General features: G+C 32.7%; 1 pseudogene; it reads left to right on the top strand.

Annotated features, from left to right (window-relative positions):
• Positions 1–17926: 17926 nt before the first annotated feature.
• LOC149579559 (cyclin-A2-2-like) lies at positions 17927–22667 on the top strand (annotated as a pseudogene).
• Positions 22668–23953: the final 1286 nt, after the last annotated feature.

The raw sequence follows: 23953 nt of genomic DNA, 5'->3' as shown, positions 1-23953 counted from the left end.
ATAACTACAACTTTTAGTCTAGAAACAACAAAAATAAATTTAAAATGGACTATGTAAACTTAATGTCTGCTCATTTATTTTGTTAGAATACTGTAGCCACTTCTATTAGCAGATTAGATTTTATTTTATATATTTGGTTCAGGTATACTTTTTACTTGATGATATCAACCATTTTAGTTTTCAAGTGATATCATAATTTTGGATCAGCTAAAAAACATGCACTGAACCGTTCATTCAATTTTTCGTCTTCCTATATAGAAATGCTAATTATTTTTTAAATTTCCAGTTCATTGTACATATTTACACCATGTGCAATTGAACTTTTTTGGCAAATTATAGTTTTATTAACTACTTATGATCTTAAATGAGTACAATTAAGTCTATCCTTAATCAGACTAAATATTTCATATCATTGAATGTGTCATCTCCTATTTGTTTGTTATTGGGAAGTACACGTTATGTTGACTCTTGATCACATTCAGGGTTTTGAGGTTCTGAGTATCAAATGTTTCTTGTACAGGGAGGGAAGACCACCTATAATATATTCCTCTAAGGAGTGTGAGTAGGCCCATATAATTTCCACTTTGACTATGAATTATGAGAAACACCCATTAATTTTCCTATTTGTAGTCTTACTGACCAAGATGAAAATTGGTGTGCTGCAACTCAGTATGTAACTTTGTATTATTAATATCTATCAGCTAATAACTGCCATCTTTATGGATATTCCTATGAAAAGTTATCTATATATTGCACAAAGCTAATGGTAAAAGATCTTTCCTTTATTTCAAACAAGATCAATATAAGATCTGAAGCATATTCTTTTGATTGTTTTCTATGTAGCATCTCCCATCCACTTTTGCACATATTGCTTCTATTTCTTCTTGAACTAATCAAATTGATAGTCTCAGATGCATTCACATAGCTTTTGTTGCTCTCTTTACAAGCTAAAAATAGATATGACTTTCAATACGTGGCACCAACATAGTCTTCATTACATTTTATAATACCTGAATAGTAATCTTTAAGATATGCACCATATGAAACCTTGTTTCTATTTATTCTCATGCCATGTGATCCTTTTACAATATAACATTGTTTAGAAATGGCCTAAGCTTTTATACAAATATTTTCCTTTTCCACCTTGTGATTGCTACATTGATCTAAAATACCATTTTCATTATGATGGCTGAAGTGAGAAACCAAGTATCAATAACACCTCCATCATTATTGTCTCTGATCCAAGCACACCCCCAATACGCTAGCCAAAAATATTGCCATACCAGTGTGTACCCAAATTCATATTGGTAACTGAGGTATCTACCAAAGGATTCAGTCCAAAACATAACTTTTTTTCTTTATAAACTATTATCCAAACCATAACTACTCTCATAAGGAAGATAGGGCTCAACATTTTAGACCAATAATTACATGGAAATGTATGTGAAATGTCTGATCCTATAACCCACTTCAATTTCTTAATCATTTTTTTTTTGTTCTCTCTCATAAGATTTGGTAGACATTTGTTGGTTTTGTGTCTAGATGAACTAATTTTAGAAGTTTACATTACAATATTTGTGAAATTATCCTTCCAAAATTGAGAAGGAATTCCATTTACAAGAGAGATTCTTAGGTGAACCTATCCACTTCTTTACAGTAGCTATTTTTATCTAAAGGAATTTGGCAACAAAGAAAACTTGAGGAAATATCACCCTTGTACAATTGGCTTTATGTCTTTAATATGTTGATTTGATCGTACAAAAAGCTAAGTTATCAGTTTGACACTCATAGTCCCTAGATCTGGGTTTGATATAAAGGTTATTTGAGATCCAATTTGGTGTAGTAATGCCTATGGGTTAAACCCAACAAACTCAAAATGAACCGGGTTGGCCCCTCTCTGGAAGAATGCCTTTATATATCATCTTAAAATGAAAGGATGTTGTTTTGTTTGCCTAGAAAATCTTCTTTAACTCTCTGCTCATGCTTTTTTATAGAATGTTTATAAGGCATTCTTCCTTGGCCAGGTAGGAGCTAATAAAGCCCTACTGTATTCAGTTGTCTACTGTCAGAGAGTCTTCCCCAAATCAGGCCTTTTTTTGCTGTGTGTCATCCAATTATTTTCATTGTCATTATTATTTTTTATATATTTCAATATGTGCAGATGGAATATATATAGACATGATGCAACATAAAGTATTGCAAGCAAGATCTTGGTGGGCATTAGTATAGTAGGGTACCAAATAGTGCCTAATAGGTTGTGATGTGTGCTGGAGAGTTAGAAAGTGCTTAAAACACTTTATGCCCTCTTGAACTTCTCAATCAAACCAAGAGCAACTTTTTCAAATTTGGACCATTGAAAATAGGTAAATACAATGGAAGTTTGTATGAACCAATTTTAATTATATTTAGGATTATGAAATAGACAACAAATGGTTGTGGGTGCCATTTCTTAGCCTTGTTATTAGAGTAGCAATAGTAGAGTTTTGTCTCTTCCACTCACCATTAGAATTTTAACTATCCAAGGGCAAATAGGCAAGAGAAGCCATTGATAAGGCATTGAAAGAGATCATTCAAAAGCCTTGTAGCAGGGAAGGAGTAGATTATGAAGAATTCTAGCAATTCTGTTGGCTTACCAAATGACATACGTTGTTACTATCAGACATACTTTTCTTCAGTGGATGAGAAGTAGAAATCCTTAGGACATATCCTAAAGTTGGATCTCATCCGCTAGATCGAATATGGATGAGAAAAAAGAGTCAGCTTCCCTTAGTAATGGCAATCCTCTCATCACTTTCCCATATGCCCCTTGAGCTTTGTTTTCAAAGTGTTTCTTCTTACTAATTAGTAGGTAATTTTTCATGTTTTGATGGGAATTGTGCCATTTAACTAACAGTTCCCACATGGAATGCCTGCCAAATTGCATGCAGGCTTTTTATTTTCATCTTTCAAAGTTTTAACTATATGGGTGCATGTGTAGTTGTTAATGTGCATGAGAGTCCCTCATATAAGACCTCAAGGGGATCATTTTTAAGTTTTTCAAGTTAGTAACTATGAAATTTTTATCCTCTTTCTTCTCCTTAGACCAGCTTGTGTGTTGGTCTAGGTCACAAAAGCCTCGGGCTTATCATCAAAGTAGTATTCTAAATCTCAGATGAGGATTTTTTGTAATGATTGCTATTTTTCAATAAAGTCTTTAATTATAGAAAAAGATTGCGCCTCTTAAAGATTTTGTTATTGACACTATATTCAAATAATAGGAAATGTTCGCATAACAGTCTTTGATGCCAATGTTGTAATGTCATATACTTGGAACATAAATTGATAACCAATTTGATAAGTTGTAATCCAAAGCCTACTTTCTTGGCTTCATTGAGCCCAATCCAAACCTGCATTCTTTGAATCATCCAATATGATAATTAATGTGTGAAGCTTACAATATGGAAACAATCACAACATTGGCTTTAAAGGGGCCTATAATGTTACATTTTGTGCTTCTAATTTACAACAGATGAATGATGATGATTTTCTTGATGATATTTAATCTTAATTGATGATGGCTGATTATTAATGTTGACATTATTGTTTTTGAACAGAAACATTGATATGGTGGTTTATTTTGCTATGTTGCTTTAATATTAGTATAGTGTGTTATGAAATTATTTGTTGCTATATATATATATATATATATATATATATATATATATATATATATATATATATATATATATATATATATATATATATATATATATCTTTTATGTATGAACCCAAAACGAATCTGAACCAAATCCCCCAAAAATTGAATGAATTTGGAACTCGAATCTTGAACCCAAACCAAAACATAAATCCAAACCGGCAACTAGGATTAACTTTTGGAAGAGGTGGTATGATTAACTGTGAAGGGAGGTGTGTCACTTCCAATGTGTGCTATCACCTTTACCATAAGATATAGGATGCCAATCTCATCTTTCATTTCATCATAACCAAGTACATATTACTTCTTTTTCTTATCCTCTTAGATATTCTCTTTTTAGAGCCAACAACATGATTGACTTACTGGTGCAATTGTGAATCGCATATATTAAAGACGACATCTAAGGGATGACACAGTCAAGTTGTATATAGAGAAAGCATCCCTTGAATTGTAAACATTCGTTGATAATAGATAACACTAATTGCTTCTAAGTTCTAATTAGTTACTTTCCACTACATAATGTTATAGATATATCAGATATCATAGAGTTATATAAGAAATAAATATGGATTTTGTATTTCCATTATAAATCAGAGATAGAATAATTGATCTATCAGTGCAGGTAATAGAACTCATCTTTCATTGTATACTTTGATTGCATATGGCACTATGGTAGAGTCATGGGATTAAGTGAAGGTTTATGAGTCTTTTAAGCATTAGAAAGGTCAATTAATCTCAAAAATTTCACAAGAATTGAGTCCTAAAGCCCGAGGTTATCATAAAGGATTGTTATTAAAGATATTAAAAATTGTTCTAAACTATCCCAAGACAGTTAAAGGGAGTTTGGTTGATTTTAGGGAGTTAGGCAATTTTAAAAAGGAAAAAAAAGAAGCTTATATGAACATGATAGATGAATATGTAAAGGTGTTGAGGAGATTTCAATGTGATAGCCTTGGAAAATCAATAAAAAAAACTTTGTATTTCGCTGCTAAAACTGTCACAGAATAGTGACTATGCAATTTGGTTATTTTTAATTGGTGCAAGCTTTATTTCACTTCAAATCTTTTCTTTGAATATGAAGATGATTGAGAAGGTTATTTTGTAAGTTGCTTTTATTTGTCAACAGTCATTTGTAAAGGATTTTGTTCAAGTAATAAGAGACTATCACTATCATGTGACAAAACTTGACTGTCTGAGGCAAACTCAATGAATTTGACCCCTCCCACTACTGTATTGTATATGTAACTTGTGAAAGAGGGGTTGTTAATGTATTATGAACCTATTTGATATGATTTTGTGTAGAGATATGCAGGGAGATTAGAGACAAAGATCTTTGAATGTTACAGGGTTCTGTTTGAGGGTCACTAGGTGAATGGAACAGTTATGAGTTAGGAGATTCCATCCACATGAGGGGTATATTTTCTTGCATAGAAGGTCAAGATTGGAAAAGAGAAGGTTTTGGATCCATTGTAAGGATAAAGAAGTGCTTGGAATGTTCCAAATAATTTCAACATCTAACCTTTATAGAAGTTTGAGTCCTAAATTCATGTCCCTTGGTGTTAGGCCCAAATGGTCTAAGGATTAAGTTTTTAAAAATTGTACAACCACCATGAGGCCAAACTTGCATAAGCTAATTGATTTGTAATTAAGTGAAATCTTAATTCTTCTTTTGACCCTTAGGCTAACCCACTTAGGCCTATTTTTGAACAAATTTCAATTGCAATTATTTCATGGCTGAAATTGTAATGATCTGAGGCTCATGAGTTTTTGAGATTTACCCATATTTTGAGCTCACATGTTCTTGATTGAAGATTGCATTAATATGTTTCAATCTTTTAGTCATCTTCATTAGTTGATGCATTAATCAGATTAGTCATTGCTATCAGGATTAGTCATGGCATGCTACTGTTAGCACCTAAGTAACATTCAACTTGTGACATCCCTTTGAGGCATTTTGCAAATAACTAAGATACATTGTCTATAAATCCACATTTTGCAAACATCTAGGCCTTCTAGAAATTATAGGATCATTTTAGTTACATTTGAAAACATTAATCAACAATTTCCATATGTGAAGATATAAACATTAACTACAACATGTCCAATTTATTTGCAGGTATATTTTCCTGTGAAGAAAGACCGCGCCTGACAATATGAACCTAGAAAAAAATAATGAGACAATGGCTACATTGTTAATTCTGAAGGAAATCTTATAAATGTTATTGTCCTTGCAAAAAGTGTAAGGGCTTAAAGAATCAAAGAATACTAATCACAATAGCCCAGAGTTATTGTAGGCAATACGGTCATGTTGAAGGCGGCCATGATTTTTGTCCATTGTTGAATGTGGATTTTTTACTAGAGGAACATGGAGGTGTGAATATCCAAGCTGAGGATAACACTCCCATGAAAGAAGATGATAATGTGCCAGAGGACATGATTGAAGAAGATGGTATTGGGGTAGGTGATGAAGAGGCTCACAATGATGGTACTAGCGAATCTAATAATAATGATGAAGATGGTCTTGATATACCTTTACTTGAGAAGACACACGCGCCCTTATACAAAGGCTCCCAAACAACTCTACTATTGGCTATAGTGTTGTTGGTGAACTTAAAGGTTATGAATAGTATATCCAACATAGCAATGTCACATATGCTAAGGTATGTCATTTTTGTCATCTTCAATGTTAGCATACAATTACTATTCATTATATTAACAATGAATATTTGTTGTTGTAGGTTGATTAGTGAGTTTTTGTTACCACCATCAAACATTTTTCTTCGTTCGTACTAAGAATTATTTAAAATTATGGATCAGATTGGAATGAAGCATCAGACAATACATGCATGTCCCAATGATCACATTTTATATCATAAACAACATGAATTTCCAACAGAATGCCTTGATTGTCATGTTAGTAGATATCGGTCAGATCAAATAACAAAAAAAGTGCCTCACAAGGTTCTTTGGTACATTCTCATTATTCCACATCTTGAACGGTTATTCAGGTGCACTAGCTTGGCACAATTTATGGATTGCCATGCACACAATAGAAGTAAGGATGACATTATGTGAATGCCTGCTGATGGTTCTGCATTTAAAGAGATAGAAAAAACATGGTCACACTTTAAAGATGAACTTCGTAATTTGAAACTTTCATTGGTGGCGGATGATGTCAATCCATATGGAGATATGAGATCTATTTACTCAGTATGGCCTATTTTTGTTATTAACAATAACATTCCTACTTGGATGCCCATAAAGAGGGAGCACATAATGTTGTCAATGATTGTGCCAAGTATTTTTTTATTTTATAGTTATCTAAATTAGTTTATAAATAGTGCATGAAAATGGTTATAATAATTATGTATTGTTTATGTTCATTTAATTGCTAGGTAAATACCAAGTTAAAGATATGAACGTGTATATTAAGCCCCTAATTAACGAGTTGTTGAAGTTATGGAATGGCATCACTATGTATGACATCTCTAAACCGATAGGACATCAACAATTTCAATTCCATGCAATGGTTGTATGGACAATACGGGCTAACTCATTTTTGTGGCATGTTATATTGTTAAGATCACATATTTTTGGTCTGTTATAGTGCTTACACATTACTATCGAATGCTTAAGTTGTGCATGATAATTGTACATGATCCAATTATACATGATCTTATAGGTCTTCAGACAAAGGAAAAATTTGCATGTCCAGTTTGTGGTCCAAAGATGAAATGTCATCATTCAAGAAGTTTAGGAAAGCAGGTGTTTGAAGAGTTTAGACACTTTCTCCACAATAATCATAGGTATCAAATTGTTGAAAAACACCTTTTCAATGGGAAAGAAGAGAAATTATCAAGGCCACAAAGAATGACACCTCATTTATGGAAGTTGAAATATGATCAACTAAATCGTTGAGGTAATGTCCAATTTATCGTCCAAAGTTTACAATTTGTATTTTGATATTGTCTTATATTTACTAATGTTTTAATTGATGCTCATGAAGGTTTTCAAGGCATCAATGACCAACTTCCTAGAGGAATGAAAAGTTATCCTACTCAATTTAGTAGGTTACCATACTATAAGGATCTCCCAAATGGCACATTTGTTTGATGCTATGCATATTGGAAAGAATGTAATAGAGACACTGTGGAGAATGTTGGATGAAAGTCATGATAGAGAACAAATTGCTAAAATTTGTACTGACATTCATGAATCCAATCATGCACTAAAAGTTTTCATTGAATCAAATAGGAATGGAGACCGCATAAATACAAGTACCCTTCCTTGGTTATTAACAAAGCAACAAAGTGATGCATTAAAAGAAGTCATAAAAAAAATAAAATTCCAATAGCATTTGCTACATATATAAGCACTCTTCTATCAAAGAAAGGTAATTTTGGGCCAGGGTTGAAAACACATGATTGGTATACTATCCTTAAGGTAAGTCATATTTTCTATTTACAATATATTTGTAAGATTGAATGTAGTACCAATTGCAGTATTTAATAATATATTAAAATGATCATTTTTTAATGATTGCAGTTCGTCCTACCTCTATCCCTTCGACAATAATTTTACAATAGTATTAAACAAGTTATATATGATCTTAGAAAATACATGAGGTTAGAAGTGTTTTTTCTTAGATTTGTAGCTTTTTATCTGAAATATATTGTATAATTTTATTTGAAATCTCCTTTATGTGTTTTTGCATGTTGAATCTCTTTTAGGTGGTTATCATCTAAAGAAATTGATAAAAAAGATATAAACTATTGGAAGAGAAAAATTCCATAGCTTATGTGTGAAATGCAAAAGTGTTTACCTCCAACATTTTTCAATTCTTAAGAACACTACTTCATACATCAAGTTGAGGGATTGAATTGTGTGGACCTGTACAAGCTAGATCAATGTGGATGGTTGATAGGCACTTGAAATTTATGAAGGGATTGGTTTGACAAAGAGCACATCTTGAGGGTTCTATGATAGAGGGATATATGATATACTAGACCATGGTGTATATCAGTGAATATCTTCCAAAGTTTTCAGCAGGTATCCATATAGATCACATTTGAGATCCCAACTGTAATGACAAATTCAAAGGGGAGTACCTGACGGGGAAAGGTAGATTGAGGAGGGTGAGAGGTAATTATAAGTTTTTTTTTTTTGTAATTTAACAATTCTTATCCATCATCAATATATATAAGTTGTTTCTAACTGGTGTAATTGTCTTTTTTATAGTTGGTCATGAGTGGGATGCACTACACTTGTATATTGCAAAAAATCTTGATTGGATGACAGTATGGATTGAATAGTCTCAAGAAAATGGTTGCTCATTAACATGGGATGGTGTTGCATCATTGGTTAAAGAAACTCATCGTAATGGAGATCCCAATGTTATGCCAATGGTACTTGATCTAATATATGGCTTAAGAGATACAAAGGTATGCATAAGATTACTAATCATGAGACATAAGTTTAATATCAACTCACAAATCAATGAGAAGATTCTTGACATGTTTGAATAATTGCAGGTCAAACACCACAAAGCTATGTACTACCATGGCTATAAATTCTGCACAAAAAAGTTAGATGAAATGAAGAAAACGTGTGATTCTGGGATAAGTGTTGTCTTCGTGGTCACCAATATTTCATCTAGAACTGACACACATCCTCAACAATATGAAAATCAATACTATGGCATTTTGGATGATATACTTGAGTGCAACTTTAATTTATTCAAAATAGTTCTATTTGTCATCAAATGGTTTAGGTTACGACTGAATTGAAATGATCTCGATAGGACTGTTATTGAACACAATAGTGGATTTACTATGATTAATAAAAGGTCATTTGAGCCAATAAAAGATGAGCCCTATGTTCTTCCAAGCCAATGCGAGCAAGTGTTTTAATTTGGTGTTCCACACAAACTAGGTTGGTCATTTTTTGTTAGACATGACCCAAGAGGAAGGCCAAAAAAGTATAATGTGATCAAAGAAGAAGATATTGAAGAAGCACAAGAGGAAGTAAATGATTATCAGGAACGACAGTTACCCAGTGATGAAGAAGAAGAAGATGGTGATGATTTTAGTCATGCTAACGATAATGGTGATAATGATGATGATCATGATCGTGGTGATGAAGATGATGATGATCATGGTGATGATGGTCATGATGATGATAGTGATCAAGAGGATGATGATGGTGATGAAGATGGTGGTGGTGACGACAATGATCAAAGTGACAAGTACGATGATGGTGATGATGATGATGATGATGACATGGATGGAGATCATGATGATCAATGAAATGTCTAGGTAGGATCAATGTCAACTATGATGGGGTCTTGTATGACCAAATATTTCTTTCCAAACCATATGTGCACATATAAACATTAAGTAGAACATGTCAAATATTTTTTTAGATATAAACATTAGTTACACTAAATTTTTAACTTAAGACACATGATTTAAATATATAATATACTTTATTATTAATATTTTTTTTTGGTAAGTCTATTACATTAATTTTGCTACTGATTTCTAAGACTTACTAATTTTTTTTAGGGTGATATGGATGCACCATCTCAGACACCTTCAGTAGAGGTAAACATTAATTATTGTAAATTTTAATGTTAATATAGAAAAAAATGCCATTTTATTATGTTCTTTTCTTTATGGCCTTGGAGTTATTTTGATGAAAGTATATGAATATTTGATGTCACAAATGATAGGAAAAAGCTACAATGATCACTAATCAAATGCAATCTGAAATACATGCATCATAACTACATGATATTGGCCTTAGTATTGACCCTTTATTCACCACCCAACAAATTATGTAACGATACACTGATGAACTTGTTAAAATTATCATCAAGGGTAACAGAAGTGAGGAGAAAGAGGCACTGAGAATAGAATTGGACCTTAGAATCCAATCTTTGAAAGTAAGAAGCAATTTGACTAAAGCAATAATACAAGTTCAATAGATATTAATATTATATAGTATCTTATGGATCATGATCTCTAATTTTATGTGTTCTTCTATAGACATATGTGCTAGTTGCGACATCACATGGTGAACATGGTTAGGGTTGTTGCACAGTATCTTCGTGTAAGTAACACTTTGTTTGTTTTGATCAACATTATAACACTTACCTTTTTTTTGTGGATGTTTCTCGCTAGTATCCCATTTGATCTTTATCCATTGCAAATGTCTTTGCTAACAATATTCTATTCTTCAGCTCATGATGAAGTGCAGACTGCTCCTTCGGTTGGTAGTCCACTATTGTCTGCTGCATTGTCGACAATAAGGACCATGAAAACATCATCTCTATGCCCACTAGAAATGGTAAAACCTTGTTTTGCTATATTTTTTAATGTGCTATATTTTGTAATGTTTTTCTACAAGTTAATAAAAAATGAAGTAGCATATCAGTGCTTAAATGATGTCTATAGAAGCTTGCATACACACAAACACATGCATACACACACCATGCATGCATACATACATACATACATACATACATACATACATACATACATATATATATATATATATACCCACACATAGAGAGACATGGACATAGGCAGGGAGGTAGACCAACAAAGAGCAGTACTACTAAAGTTGATCCATTTCCTGGAGCAGTTCATGTGATTAGTACTAGTTCGTATGAAGAGACATTGTTGCTGAATAAGAAAACTATGTTTCCATTAAAAGAACGAAAGCTTCTAGGTGCTTTAAAATTGATATTATTTAAAGTGTAAATTTAGTTTACTTTTACATTACTCATTTTGGACTGATAAATCCTTTATGTTTTTTTAGGTAAAAATGCTTTCTTTGAACATCTTTTTCATATGACATTGAGACTATTTGGACCCACCATACGTAAAAGGTACGTAGTTTCATATCATTGCTACATAATTTTTATTTTCTTTTATTTATTGTAATATATTAAAGCTATTGATCTAACAATCTATTTGTTTTTAAGAAGGTGGAATTTACAAGCTATGCAATTAAAATTTAGCTGATTGCATCTATTGAGGAGAAATTTGGCAAAAATATTTTTGACACTGGCCTACTTTTGAAAAGAGTAGCAAAGCATATAAAGATTGTGAGGGATCAATATAGAAGGGCTCTTAAGGATAACCCAATGTATGACCATCCTCCTATGTTTCCATTGATGGAGTGGAATGAAATAATAGAAGATGCAAATGAGAAAAGGCTATGTGAAGATAGAGATAATGAAGTAGCACAGGGCAAAAAGAGCTATGTCATTATAGTATTAAGTACATTGTAATCATGCACTAATTATTGATATTTGTAAATATATAATCTAAGATGTTTGAAATTGTTCATAGATTGTAGGACACATCTACGGCTACAAAAGAGAGAGTAGAAAAGGTTGGCCAACACAAACTTGGCTCTAGTGGCTATATGAATCTCCAGTCTCAACTTGTAAGTAGAGCAATGAATTTTTTTAAAAATTTTAATATAATGTTGCAAACAGTTTTGTTTAATGAAACCATACATGGAAAACTAACGTTATCAAGAAAAACCATAGGGCACATATTTCAATGTGGAGGTCATAGATGAAGATAGAAAAATTGCCTTGAAGGAAGGCTATAAAGTTGTGGTTGCACACCTACGTGAAGAATCTGTAAGCCTTGCCCAAGAATCCAGTGCACCAAATGATATCTCATAGGTAAATTGGTCAGATGAAAAGTAAATGAAATTAAATAGTTGAGAAGATTCTTTTTTGGTATTAGTTTTAAACGTAAATTGACTACATAACAATGTGCATAACATTTTACTATAGCCTTCATATCCTACCACAGAACCTGCTCATGATGAAGGCCATGATGTGCATTATAGTGGTGGAGGTATTAATTTACTATTGAAAATTAATTATGCAATTATGAATACAATTTAACATCTTCAATTGGAATTTGATGTGTACCCTTTTTTTGAATATTTCAGAGCATGTTGAACATCATGCTGAAGGAGAGGACCATGTTCCAAGTGTTCAACATGTTGACGCAGTGGCAGATCAAAATTTTAATGTACATGATGTGGCATTTTCAGTTAAGAAAAATGCATTTTATGTTGTACTCATACTTAATTACAAACTTGTAACTGTTAGAAAAAGAAAAAGAGTATGCCAATTTATCCCATTCACTTGTTCTTGCAACAAAGCCCCCTTTAGTGCATCAACCTCCTGCTCCTCCAAAGAGAAGGAGCCATTGTAATTTGACATTACACGTGCTAGAAGAGGAGGAGAATGATGCAGATATGGATGCTCCTATGAGTGCTTTTCTTAAGAGAGCTCAGAAAAACAAAACAAAAAGAAATGATGTTTTGAAAAATTTCTTTGATAAACCTTGTTGGATAATGAAAGAACTTTTTTAAAGTAATTATGTATGAATGATGCATATTAATATAGATTTTTATCTTATGTTAATGAATATTGTTATGTGTTAATGAATTTTTGATTAGTATTGTGTATTAATGAATTTTATATCATATTAATCAATGTTATGTTATTGTATTGATTGAATGTTATAGTTCATAAATGGATGAATGAATGAATGAAGTATGTAATTAGATGATAATGGGTACTTTAGATTGATGTTAGGGGGAGGGGGGTGAGGCCAGATGAGCTTCCACCTTCACGTGGTTGGCCTTGTTAAGTAGATAATATTATAGTATTCTTGAAACCAAGTGAAGCTCAAACTAACATAAAATAGACACCTTGCATGTCATAGGTCTAAAATGATCCACAACTACTGTTGCCCATAACATACAGTGCAAATGTGATATGGGATTTATGTGTGGCTACCTACAATGTTTGATATTTGATCATTTTATTCCCTTTATATATTTACCCTTTTTTTTTTGCCCTCAGCAATAGTTGTTAATAATGATATTCTAAACTATGCATTAGGTGACTTAAATGACCATTATGGGTAAATACTACAATATCATTCTAATAGAAATGGTTGATCAAAGATTCATCTCCATCTTTGGGGAAGAATGCTGACAGGATTGTTGACGAGGGCACATGCTTACTTGTGAGTGAGCTAGGTTCTATAGCGATATGTCTCTTATTTTTCCTCTTGATGTTAGCTCAGTTGTTGAGGTGAATTGTGTTTATAGGCCAGGTCTATTTAAAATCTTTGATTAGAATTGTCCTACTCGTGAGATTGTTTCCCTTGGTTATATTTTAGATAACTAGTTGAAAATGTTAAACTGTTGTGGATGCAATGTAGAGAGTTTGTTTTAACTCATTTGTTAAATGTGTTGATCATGAACTTCTTGTGTTTGAACTACCCTTGACATCAACAATAGTATTTATTTAGAATATGATAATAGCTTTATCAAAGTTTAAGAATTTATGGTAATATTTAGGTCAATAGGTTATAGCATAATACAAAGTAGATCAAATTGTGAATGTTCTGTGAATATTCTGCAAATCTATTGAATTGAAGGGCTTCATTAATACCAAAGACCATGTCCCTAGTATGTCAAGTGTAGGCCCTAATATGACAAGATTAAGGACCCTGAGTGTATATTATATATATGCCATATGTTTGGTCAATATATCCAGCTCAAAGCTTCAAGCTAAACTCTTCATTCTACCATCTGCATTCAACCTTAGGATTCATGGCACTAAATTTTGTTTTAAGGTTACATTACCATTTTAATATGAATAATGACATAGTATTTTATTAATATAGTTTAAAAGGATTAATATGGTTCTAGCTTTTTATGGATATAGAAGTTTTAGGCTTCATATATATATATATATATATATATATATATATATATATATATAATCTATGTCTTGCATTGACATACCCAGATTGTACCTTGACTTCTGCTGCTCGACTAGAAATGTAGGCTTAAGAAGGGGTCCCTATAGTGATAGTCGTGCATCTACGAATGATCATACATAAATTGATACATGTAACCTTCTTCAAATATTTTTGCATCACTAAAAGTTCTTAATATTTAATAGTTGTGTGTAATCTAATTTTGTTTAACAGAGTTTAGTCAAATTTTATAAAAAATCGAAGTGTTCAGTCAAGTTTTATAATGATTAAATATCAACATAATGATTTTCAAGGACATAAAAAAAAAAAAAAAATGCTCATACATGCATTAGTAGTATTGAAGCTATTTTAGAAGTCTTTGATTTGTAATTGGAATAGCCACAATATGCAGGGTTTGAAGCAAGAAGTGATTATAGATCTTGTTGGACAATGTCATACTTACAAGCAACACATGATGCATCTTGTCAATACAACTTCATAAGTTACATTTTCTATTTATGATTTTCATTTGGAATCCATTGTTTTAGTTCTGAGATGAATTTGGTAAAATTCTTTTTGAAATGAGTGAAAACTCTAAAATACTGGGATGTCCTTTGTAAGTTATTATGTTGAAACATTGTAATCATTTTAAATGCTAACTTTTATTGGACACACCAATTCTAGTTTGGGTAATAGGGTTATACAGAGAATAACCTCTCTTAGTGCAATCTTCACATTGTCTCCAATAATGAACAAATTGTACTTAAATAGTTTAGATTGAAGCAAGTGCAAAGAGATTTGCAGATTTTGAAATATAGGTAAAGCATTTTACATATGCCAAATGTCTCAACTATAACTCCTAACAACACCTATAAGGATTTTAATTCTAAGCCTTCAGACAAACACAATTATAGTTCCAAGTACTTCAGAAGACCAAGAAATAGCACTATATTGTCTTCTTTCTTGTTGGTCTGATATGCCATGTTGAGACCATATCACCTCATGCAACAATGGTATTTGGCTTCTTGTGCTCTCTTATGGTTGGTCATTAAATTATCTATCCTTTCATAAAGTGCTTGAAACACATACAACAATTATTACAACAATGCTTCACCTATAGAACCTATTGTCAGACTCGTAAATACATAATAAATTTTTTGCCATCTCATCTGGAATAATTGCAGCCCACATCCAAATTTTGTTTAGTTGCATCCAGATGGTCTTCTAAACTTTGGCCAGTGATAATACTTTTACAAGAAAGAATTTAATTTGATCAACTTAAACTTATTTTATTAGAAGTTCCTAGGAGTCTTGGTTTCTATACCCAAATGAATAGATACCCTTTGCCTACAACATAAATGTACAAGTCAATAGAAAGTGCCCTATATGAACTCAGCTTAAAGGTACTACTCAAATGAATATATCCCCTCCACATGGCTTGTGACTATTAAAAAAACTTAACCTCAACCTCGTATAAAGATTTACTACTGAACCTCATCTAAAGACAACCTTTAAAAAATACAAAATGACCCCTTGGTAAGGCATGTGTTTCAGTTTGCTATTTGGACGTTTCCCTGTGCATGAGTTTCCCCTTCATAAGGCATGCATTTTAGTTTTCTCCTTAGATGTTTCCATTTACATGCACCTTAAAAGCATGTGTAGCAAAACTTGTTGCATACAACAGTTTAGTTTGTGCACCTGCAAGTTCAGACATCTATAAATTGTTGCCATTTCAAGAGTTATAATATACTATTTCTTGGTACCAATAAATAGGTGTTAATTGAAGGAAACAATTCCCCTTTTGATTTCAGAAGGACACAAAATCTACTCAAGTTGAACAATGTTTGGGCCTTTCAAGGATTTAAATGGATAGAATTAGAATATAGAAAACTTGCGACAGAAACTAAATGTCACATTTCCTTAAATTCCTCTCTCACAACACAAAGGAATTTCCTGAGCAACACAAAAAGCTTACTACATCCACCATTTAACACATTACATGAATCTAGTTATTATTCAATATAAATGAGGAAATAAAATCATTCAAGTACCATGAGCCTAATCATTCAGGTAAAATTATTTTGAAACCCTTGCACCCATAAAGACTTGCAGCCCCAATCAAAAACTTTTAATTCTGTACAAATGTTTTCAATTCTTGATATTGCCAAACACTTGGTTGATGCTAGCAATCATGCACCAATTGTTTTGTCTAATATCATTGTTAGCCCTCGCAATGCACAAGAGTGTTACTAATCTAAATATAGTTTTGAACTCCTACCCATCTTTTAAACATCTTGAACCTTCTTTTTCTCTTTACTTGGTTCAGTATACTTCTTGACTAGATAAGCAACCCTGATTGGCCTGTCATATAATTTCACATTATCTTTTTTCATGGCATTTTCCAGGGACTCATCATTAGCCAAGAATACATGTCCAAAACCTTTCGAGGAAGCCAAACTGTGTAGATTGCTTCTTGGAACATTTCTAATTCATACTGTTCCAATTTTGTAGGCCCCAGGTATGTGGACTGCAAGATAAACCCTTCAGCTGTATTTCATCATCATTAGCCTGCAACTCCTAATATTTTATAAATTTAATTGTAATATGTTTGTTTCCAAATCTGTTTGTTTTCAAAATCCTTTTTGGGGTTGTTTTGTTGCAGATCATGGAATCATTATCTAAATTAGTTGAAGTGAAAGAAACTATATTTGAGATGTCAATTGGGGATCGAAGATTTCTTGATGAACATTCAGCTATAGACTTCTTTAGGCCATTGGAAGAACCCAGAAAATCTTGTACCAAGTTATGCCTTGGTAACATAAGTTTTGGAGCAGAGGCATCCCGTGTCACAAATAGAGTCTTGATGGGTATTTAGAAAACTTTAACAGGGGTGGAACTTTTAAATTTTGTTGTCAGAAGGTCCGAGTCTGAAGCACTTGAGGTCATTGCAATATTGTCATCTGCTTTAGAAAGGTACATGCTCAGATCCTTGACTTTTGATCTGTGTGAATTGAGAGAGAAGGGAGTTAAAGCTTTTGGACCACTCTTGAAATCTCAGAAGATGCTCAAAAATTTGAAATTCATAGATACCCACATTTCTGAAGAAGCTGCTAGATTCATTTGTGAGATTCTTCCATCTCTTGAAAGGATTAAGGGTTTTCATTTTTGTCACAACTGCTCAGAAGATGATGCGACAGAGGCCCTTTCAGTGCTTGTAAGAAAATGCATTGCTCTGGAGGATTTTGAATTCTCAGGAAGTTGTATAGGAATCTGAGGTGTTAAAGCTTTAGTAGGAGCTTTGAGCCAAGGCGGCAAATTGAAAACACTCAATTTATCAGATAACATGTTTGGGATAGTCGGTGGTGTTTCTCTGAGCCAAGTCATCCGTTGACAAATAGGCCTCACAAAAGTTCATTTAAACTATATGAATCTTGAGGATGAAAGCACAATTGCCATTGCGGATAGCGTCAAGGATGCTACTCCATCTCTAAGAGTTCTTACGATTGTTGGAAATGGTATCACTCCAAAAGTGGATCCAGCTTTGGCTGCATGCCTTGCTGAAAAAAGCTTGTCGACAAAGTTTGTTGTAGCACAAAACAAACTCAAGGACGATGGAACAATCATGATATGCAAATAAATTTCAAAAGGTCACGAGCAACTTAGAGTGCTTGATTTGAGTAATACTACTATCTCTAGAATTGGGGCTAAGGCTGCTGTAGAGGCTGTTGTAGACCAATATATGCAATTTTGTATCCACTAATTTTAATGGACTTTTTTTCTTTGGTCTAACCTTGGACAACTCAATTTTCATGGATATGTCCCAAATAACTCCAATTAATGAACCTTTTTCGTAATAACATCATTTTCTTAATTGCTCTACAACACTGTGAGATAATATACATTCTTATCTGTCTATATGCCTTCCCTCAATTTATTTTTTTGAGTGGGCATGCTTCTTGTTGAAGTTATTTACCTTGTGCTATACCTATACTCCAATGCCTTGTAACCTACTGTTCTCATTCTTTTCTTGTGTTCTGGGTGTTTAATGTAGATAGGTTACTCGAATATTTGTCGTTCCTCTATGAATGTACTATAAGAACATTTTTCGTCAAATGCATTTTTGTTTTGACCTTTCTGATGTCGATTTCATCTTTGGTGGGTTAATTTTAATGTTATGATTGCATTGACTGGTATTGATACTTGTGTTTAAAATTCTCCTAACAGGTGCCAGCAAGTTTTGCAGCCCAGGAAACTTCAGATAGCATGGCTTTATTAGCATATAACCGTGCATTAAAACTTGCCATGATAGGTATGTTGGTATTTTATGTTTAAATAGTAGTTCTCTCTGGTAAATTGACCCATTTTCAATGCAAACAAATGGAAACCTTTAGGATTCCTTTTATGTTTTGATTCTTTCACAAGGTTTATTTTGGTCGTATACTCTATGAGTCGAGCACATAATTCATATAACGGAGAAAACAATCTTGATGGATTGCTAGGCAGTCTTGAGTTGGGCAGGTTTGAGTGTTTACGTTGGTGCAATTTCATTGTTGCTAATCGTTGGTAATATTAAGACATGATATTCTTGGAAACTTTGTAGAGCAGGAATTCCAGTATCTGGCCTTGGCTTTACAGGAGCACTATCATCTAATGCTTCAAAGCGTGGAGAGCACAGGTTTAATATTATTTCTACCTTGGGCATGATGGGAGTTTAGCTTTCTATCAAGTTATTGACATAAGATACTCACTTTGGATGTTATATGGGTAAATGACACATGTTTTACAAATTTGTATTGGGAGATCTGGTAACAACGAGTTGAGCATTATTGCAAGTGTTGCTCATTTTTGGATGTTCGTGTTACTTTGTGATTTCTGTCATAGGTGTTATGTATTGGCAAGAACATCGCACCATATGTGGAGATCTAATATCACACTTTCAAAGGTATGTCTTCATTGTTTAAAGGAGAGGAACTTCACATTTGGAACTATTTTTATGCATGAATTTGATCTAGGACAGCTTTTTTTTCATATATTATAATTAGTGATTGTTGTCGATCATTGAATTTTTGTTTCTGTTGGTTATATTGTACAGGGGTTAAGGAACTGTGAAGAAGAAGACATGCTGTCAAGCCAGCTTCTACTCAAGGTAGGTGTCTAAAATACATCCAATTTTATGAATTTTAAATCATTACTCCTCTATCATGCATCTGAGATGGACCTGTTGTACTGGGAATTCACCAACACAGTCACAAAAGAACAATACTATCATTCCTAAATAACGAATATAGGTCAATATGACTGTAATGTTCATTTTATAATAGTTCAATAGGTGTGCTAAAGGGAGCTCTAATAGCCAAAAATGAAGAAAAATAGAACTAAAAAGTGAAGGGGACAATCAAATAAGCAATCCTATACGAGGCAGCCTATATAGAATCTTCAAGAGAACCTGATACTATTTGTGTCATATCTCCTCTGTTCTCACTTGAGAAATTATCACTATTGTATGTTGAATAGTTTACGCTTTCCTTTCGGATATATATAATTTATTTGTATTGTGATATGAGCTTAGGCTGCATCCCTGGGTAACAATAGCAAAGGAAAATGCCAAGGAATTATTTAGAATGTCAATACAGATACCAAAGTTGCAGAAATTGAAAAGGATATGATACTTGTTCCTTTCCATTCTAAGGATCATTCTTCCAACGATGACGTTGGGATTGGTGAAAAAAGAGCAATGGAGAGAATGCGCAGGATATACAGGCTAATTCTAAAGATCTAACTACAACTGCAGAAAATATATAGTGCAATTACAATGCAAACAACTTGTAGCCGAAACAAATAATGAAAATGCTTCAGCATGTGCTAATGAGGCATTAGTGTCTTCTCTAAAGCAACAAAATTGCCAAAATCAGCACATATCGAGAGAGCTCAAGAACAATTCAAAACAAGGTAATTTGAATGGGATTTTGTAAACTAATTAAAAGCACCTAAACATATAATTCATTAAGTTTTGTTTTTTATTTTGATCGATTTTTCCAAATTCTCTTCTTTTTGCTTTTTACTCACAGTTTTGATCTTCTACAAATGTCAAGAGTTCCTGCCATTCTAGTCGAATCTCGTGAAGGTGTGGGGTGCTCAAGCCGTTCTCACTATATTGATATTGATTTGGACCATGGTGATCCTTAGATGTGTACTGATTATGCCACATAAATTTATGATAAATTACACATTATAGAGGCTTTCTCTGTTCACAGTGATCTTTTATTCTTGGTCCAAAAAAATTATATTGTTCAATTGAGCTGATTTGTTTCTATGCACTTTTCTAATGCTTGTTAGTATAATTCTCACTATTGTTAGATGTATTATGCTTTTAACAACTTTAGCTTATTGTTGTAAATTTTTTGTTATAGGCATATAACTGTAAATCCTTGGATGGATCTACAATGTTCTACAAAGGAAGTTGTGAATTACTTTGTTTTTATGTGGTGTGCTAGATATAGATTTAGTTGATACATATATTCACTAAAAATTGCAAATTTGTGTTGATGTTCTAAGCTTAAATGAAGTAATATAGGTACTTGAAGCAAAAAAGTTATCGATTTTCATGTGTCAAGCTAGACTAAATTTATGACATTTTCTTGAAGCTTCTTTTGATTAATACTTACAGTCATCAATTACTTTTTCAGCTAAAGTGGCAAGCATTACCTTGTTACATTGAAACAATTCAACAAGAGATCAATGTAAATATGAGGGGCATGCTTGTTGATTGGCTTGTTGAGGTTTGTTGCTTATTGCATTTCTTCATGCTATCTGTATATTTATTTTGCCCTATTGTAGTTGTGCAACTAATTTTATATAATCAATTCAAAATTAGATTGTTGTAACAGAGTGCCGAGGAGTACAAGCTTGTGCCAGATACACTTTACTTAACTATGTCCTATATTGATCAATTTCTCTCTGCAAATGTTGTGAATAGACAAAAGCTTCAGCTTCTTGGGGTTACTTGCATGCTTGTTGCCTCATGTTTTACTTCTTGCCTACCGTAACATTTTCTTTTCTTTTCTTTTCTTTGGTCAGTTTTTAACTACTGCTTTGATGTCACTTTCAAGAAGTATGACAAAATTTGTGCTCCACATGTGGAAGAATTTTGTTACATTACAGATAATACTTACACAAGGGAGGAGGTACAATTTTCCATTTGTATTGCAAGATGATTTTTCACATCTCTCTTGGACGGTATTCTTAAAATGACAATTATCCTTATCTTAATACTAATAGGTGTTAGAAATGGAGATTGATGTCCTAACTTATTTGCAATATGATCTAACAATACCAACAACTAAGAGCTTTCTCAGGTAATGTTTTTTGTGGAGCAATCTTGGTGACTATTTTCATTGAAGTTAACATGAAAAAAAAAAACATTGATATATTCAAATGTAAGCCATAGAACAATTATGATAAATTAATGTTGTACTCATTTTTCATTTTCCCTTCTCAATTTGAATAGGCGCTTTGCCCGTGCTACCCAAACATCATATAATGTAGCTTTACATTCTAGTTTTCTTTTGTTGTATGTGGGCGATAAAATTATTTAATATATAAAAGTATTTTATTCTTACCTTCATAATTTTTTTCATTCAGGTTCCATCTCTACATTTGGAATTCATGGGCAATTGTCTTGCTAAACTCACCCTTGTTGAGTATGACTTTCTCCATTATGTTCCATCAATGATAGCTGCATCAGCTGTATTTGTGGCAAGGATGACCCTTGATCCTGGAACTTGCCCCTGGGTAATGTAAATTCCATCGAGTCATTTTTTTGTTTGGTCTTGTTTGTACTAAAATTTGAATAGGATTTTATTGTCCTCGATCTTCAGAATCCTATGCTAGAACATTACACAGGCTATAAAGTATCAGAGATGAAGGACTATATTCATGCATTGCATAATTTACAACTAAATAGAAAAGGGTGTACATTGACTGCAGTCAAGGAGAAGTATCACCAACACAAGGTATCTAAATATCTTCTAGCATTTAAAATTCTAAATTTATCACCCCCATGGTCAATAATTTCCAACGTCTTTCTTTTGTATTTATAGTTCAAATGTGTGGCAAACATGTCTCCCCCAATGGCAATTTCTCCTCAGTTCTTGGAAAACCAATAATAATGAAGTTGAAGCTAATATCTTAAGGGTTGAATGGCTCTTAATTTGGAATGGGATTTAGCTCACTATCGGGAGATATATCAAATTTCAGTGTTCAAATCTATAGATCGTTTAATAATCGACATCCTTTAATTTTTTTCACATTATCTATTTTCAAAGTCTACTCTATGTGAAGTCTATAATATGTACTATTTGCATGACCCTCCTAATTATTTTGTTCTCCATATATGTTCAGCAAATGGAAATGGCTGAAAGAATTTATTTTTCAGGTCCTCAAATGCTTTATATAGTCTGGTTGAAATGATTTAACTTGTCACCAGTACATATGTCAATATCTAGTGTTCAGATCCATAGCAAAACCACCACCTTTAGTTTTTTTAGATGATCTGTTATAAAAATCTAATCCTTGTATTTAAATTCAAAAACTAGTTGTAGTGGCTGAAATATTTTCCTTTTTCATGTCATCAAACAAGTTTGTATTCCTACTTGAAATGATATATTTTCTTCCCTTGTAGTATTGATCATGTGGAATTTTTTTCTACAACATCTGCATTGGGCATCAAAGAAGCAGTTCCAGCATATCTAGATGACAGTCTCACCTTAGATGATTTGCTTACCGGAGTAAGCTTCGCTCTAGCTAGCTCTAGTTATGATAATTTTACGGTAAGTTCTTCAAACCCTAACCCTGTTCCATGTTGTTTCATTGATGGTTGTTATTGGTGTTATTGATGTGAACTATCATGATTTTGACCAACTTGATGACATTGTGTAATTTTCAAAGTTTGTGATCTAATAATATCAATCTATTAGGACGGTAGTTGTTTCACTTTAAAAGTCCTAAGCTTTTAATTTTTGGGGGCTTGCATTTAATTTTCATTTATGTGGTATGGTTAAGAATTACTATTCCAATCTTCAGAGAATTGATGAATGACTACAATATTACTAGTTTTAAAAGGCCTCACATGTTAGAGATATAGATAGTGTAAAGCAGTTTGTAACATTAAAATGGATTTGGCTATGAAGTATCATAATGATTTTGGATGAGACATTTATGTACATTTAAAACACTCTTTCTATTAGCTTAGAAAATGATAGAGATGTTAAGGTAAAAACTTTAATGCTCTGCTTTCACCGTAGTCATATCTTAGATAGGAATAGTGATCATTATGCATTTTATTAACACTAAACCAACCAATGAAATTGAAAATTCTTAGACAAGTTACTACTTCAAAAAATTAAAAATATGATTTTTAGAAATTCACTTGCTACTTGAAATTTAAAGTATG

The sequence above is a fragment of the Cupressus sempervirens genome, chromosome 1 (genome assembly GCF_028749045.1).
Source record: "Cupressus sempervirens isolate cs-2001-9-10 chromosome 1, ASM2874904v1, whole genome shotgun sequence".
Lineage (NCBI taxonomy): Eukaryota > Viridiplantae > Streptophyta > Pinopsida > Cupressales > Cupressaceae > Cupressus > Cupressus sempervirens.
The sequence above is the reverse complement of the archived record's forward strand: the minus strand, read 5'-3'. Positions and strand labels throughout refer to the sequence as shown.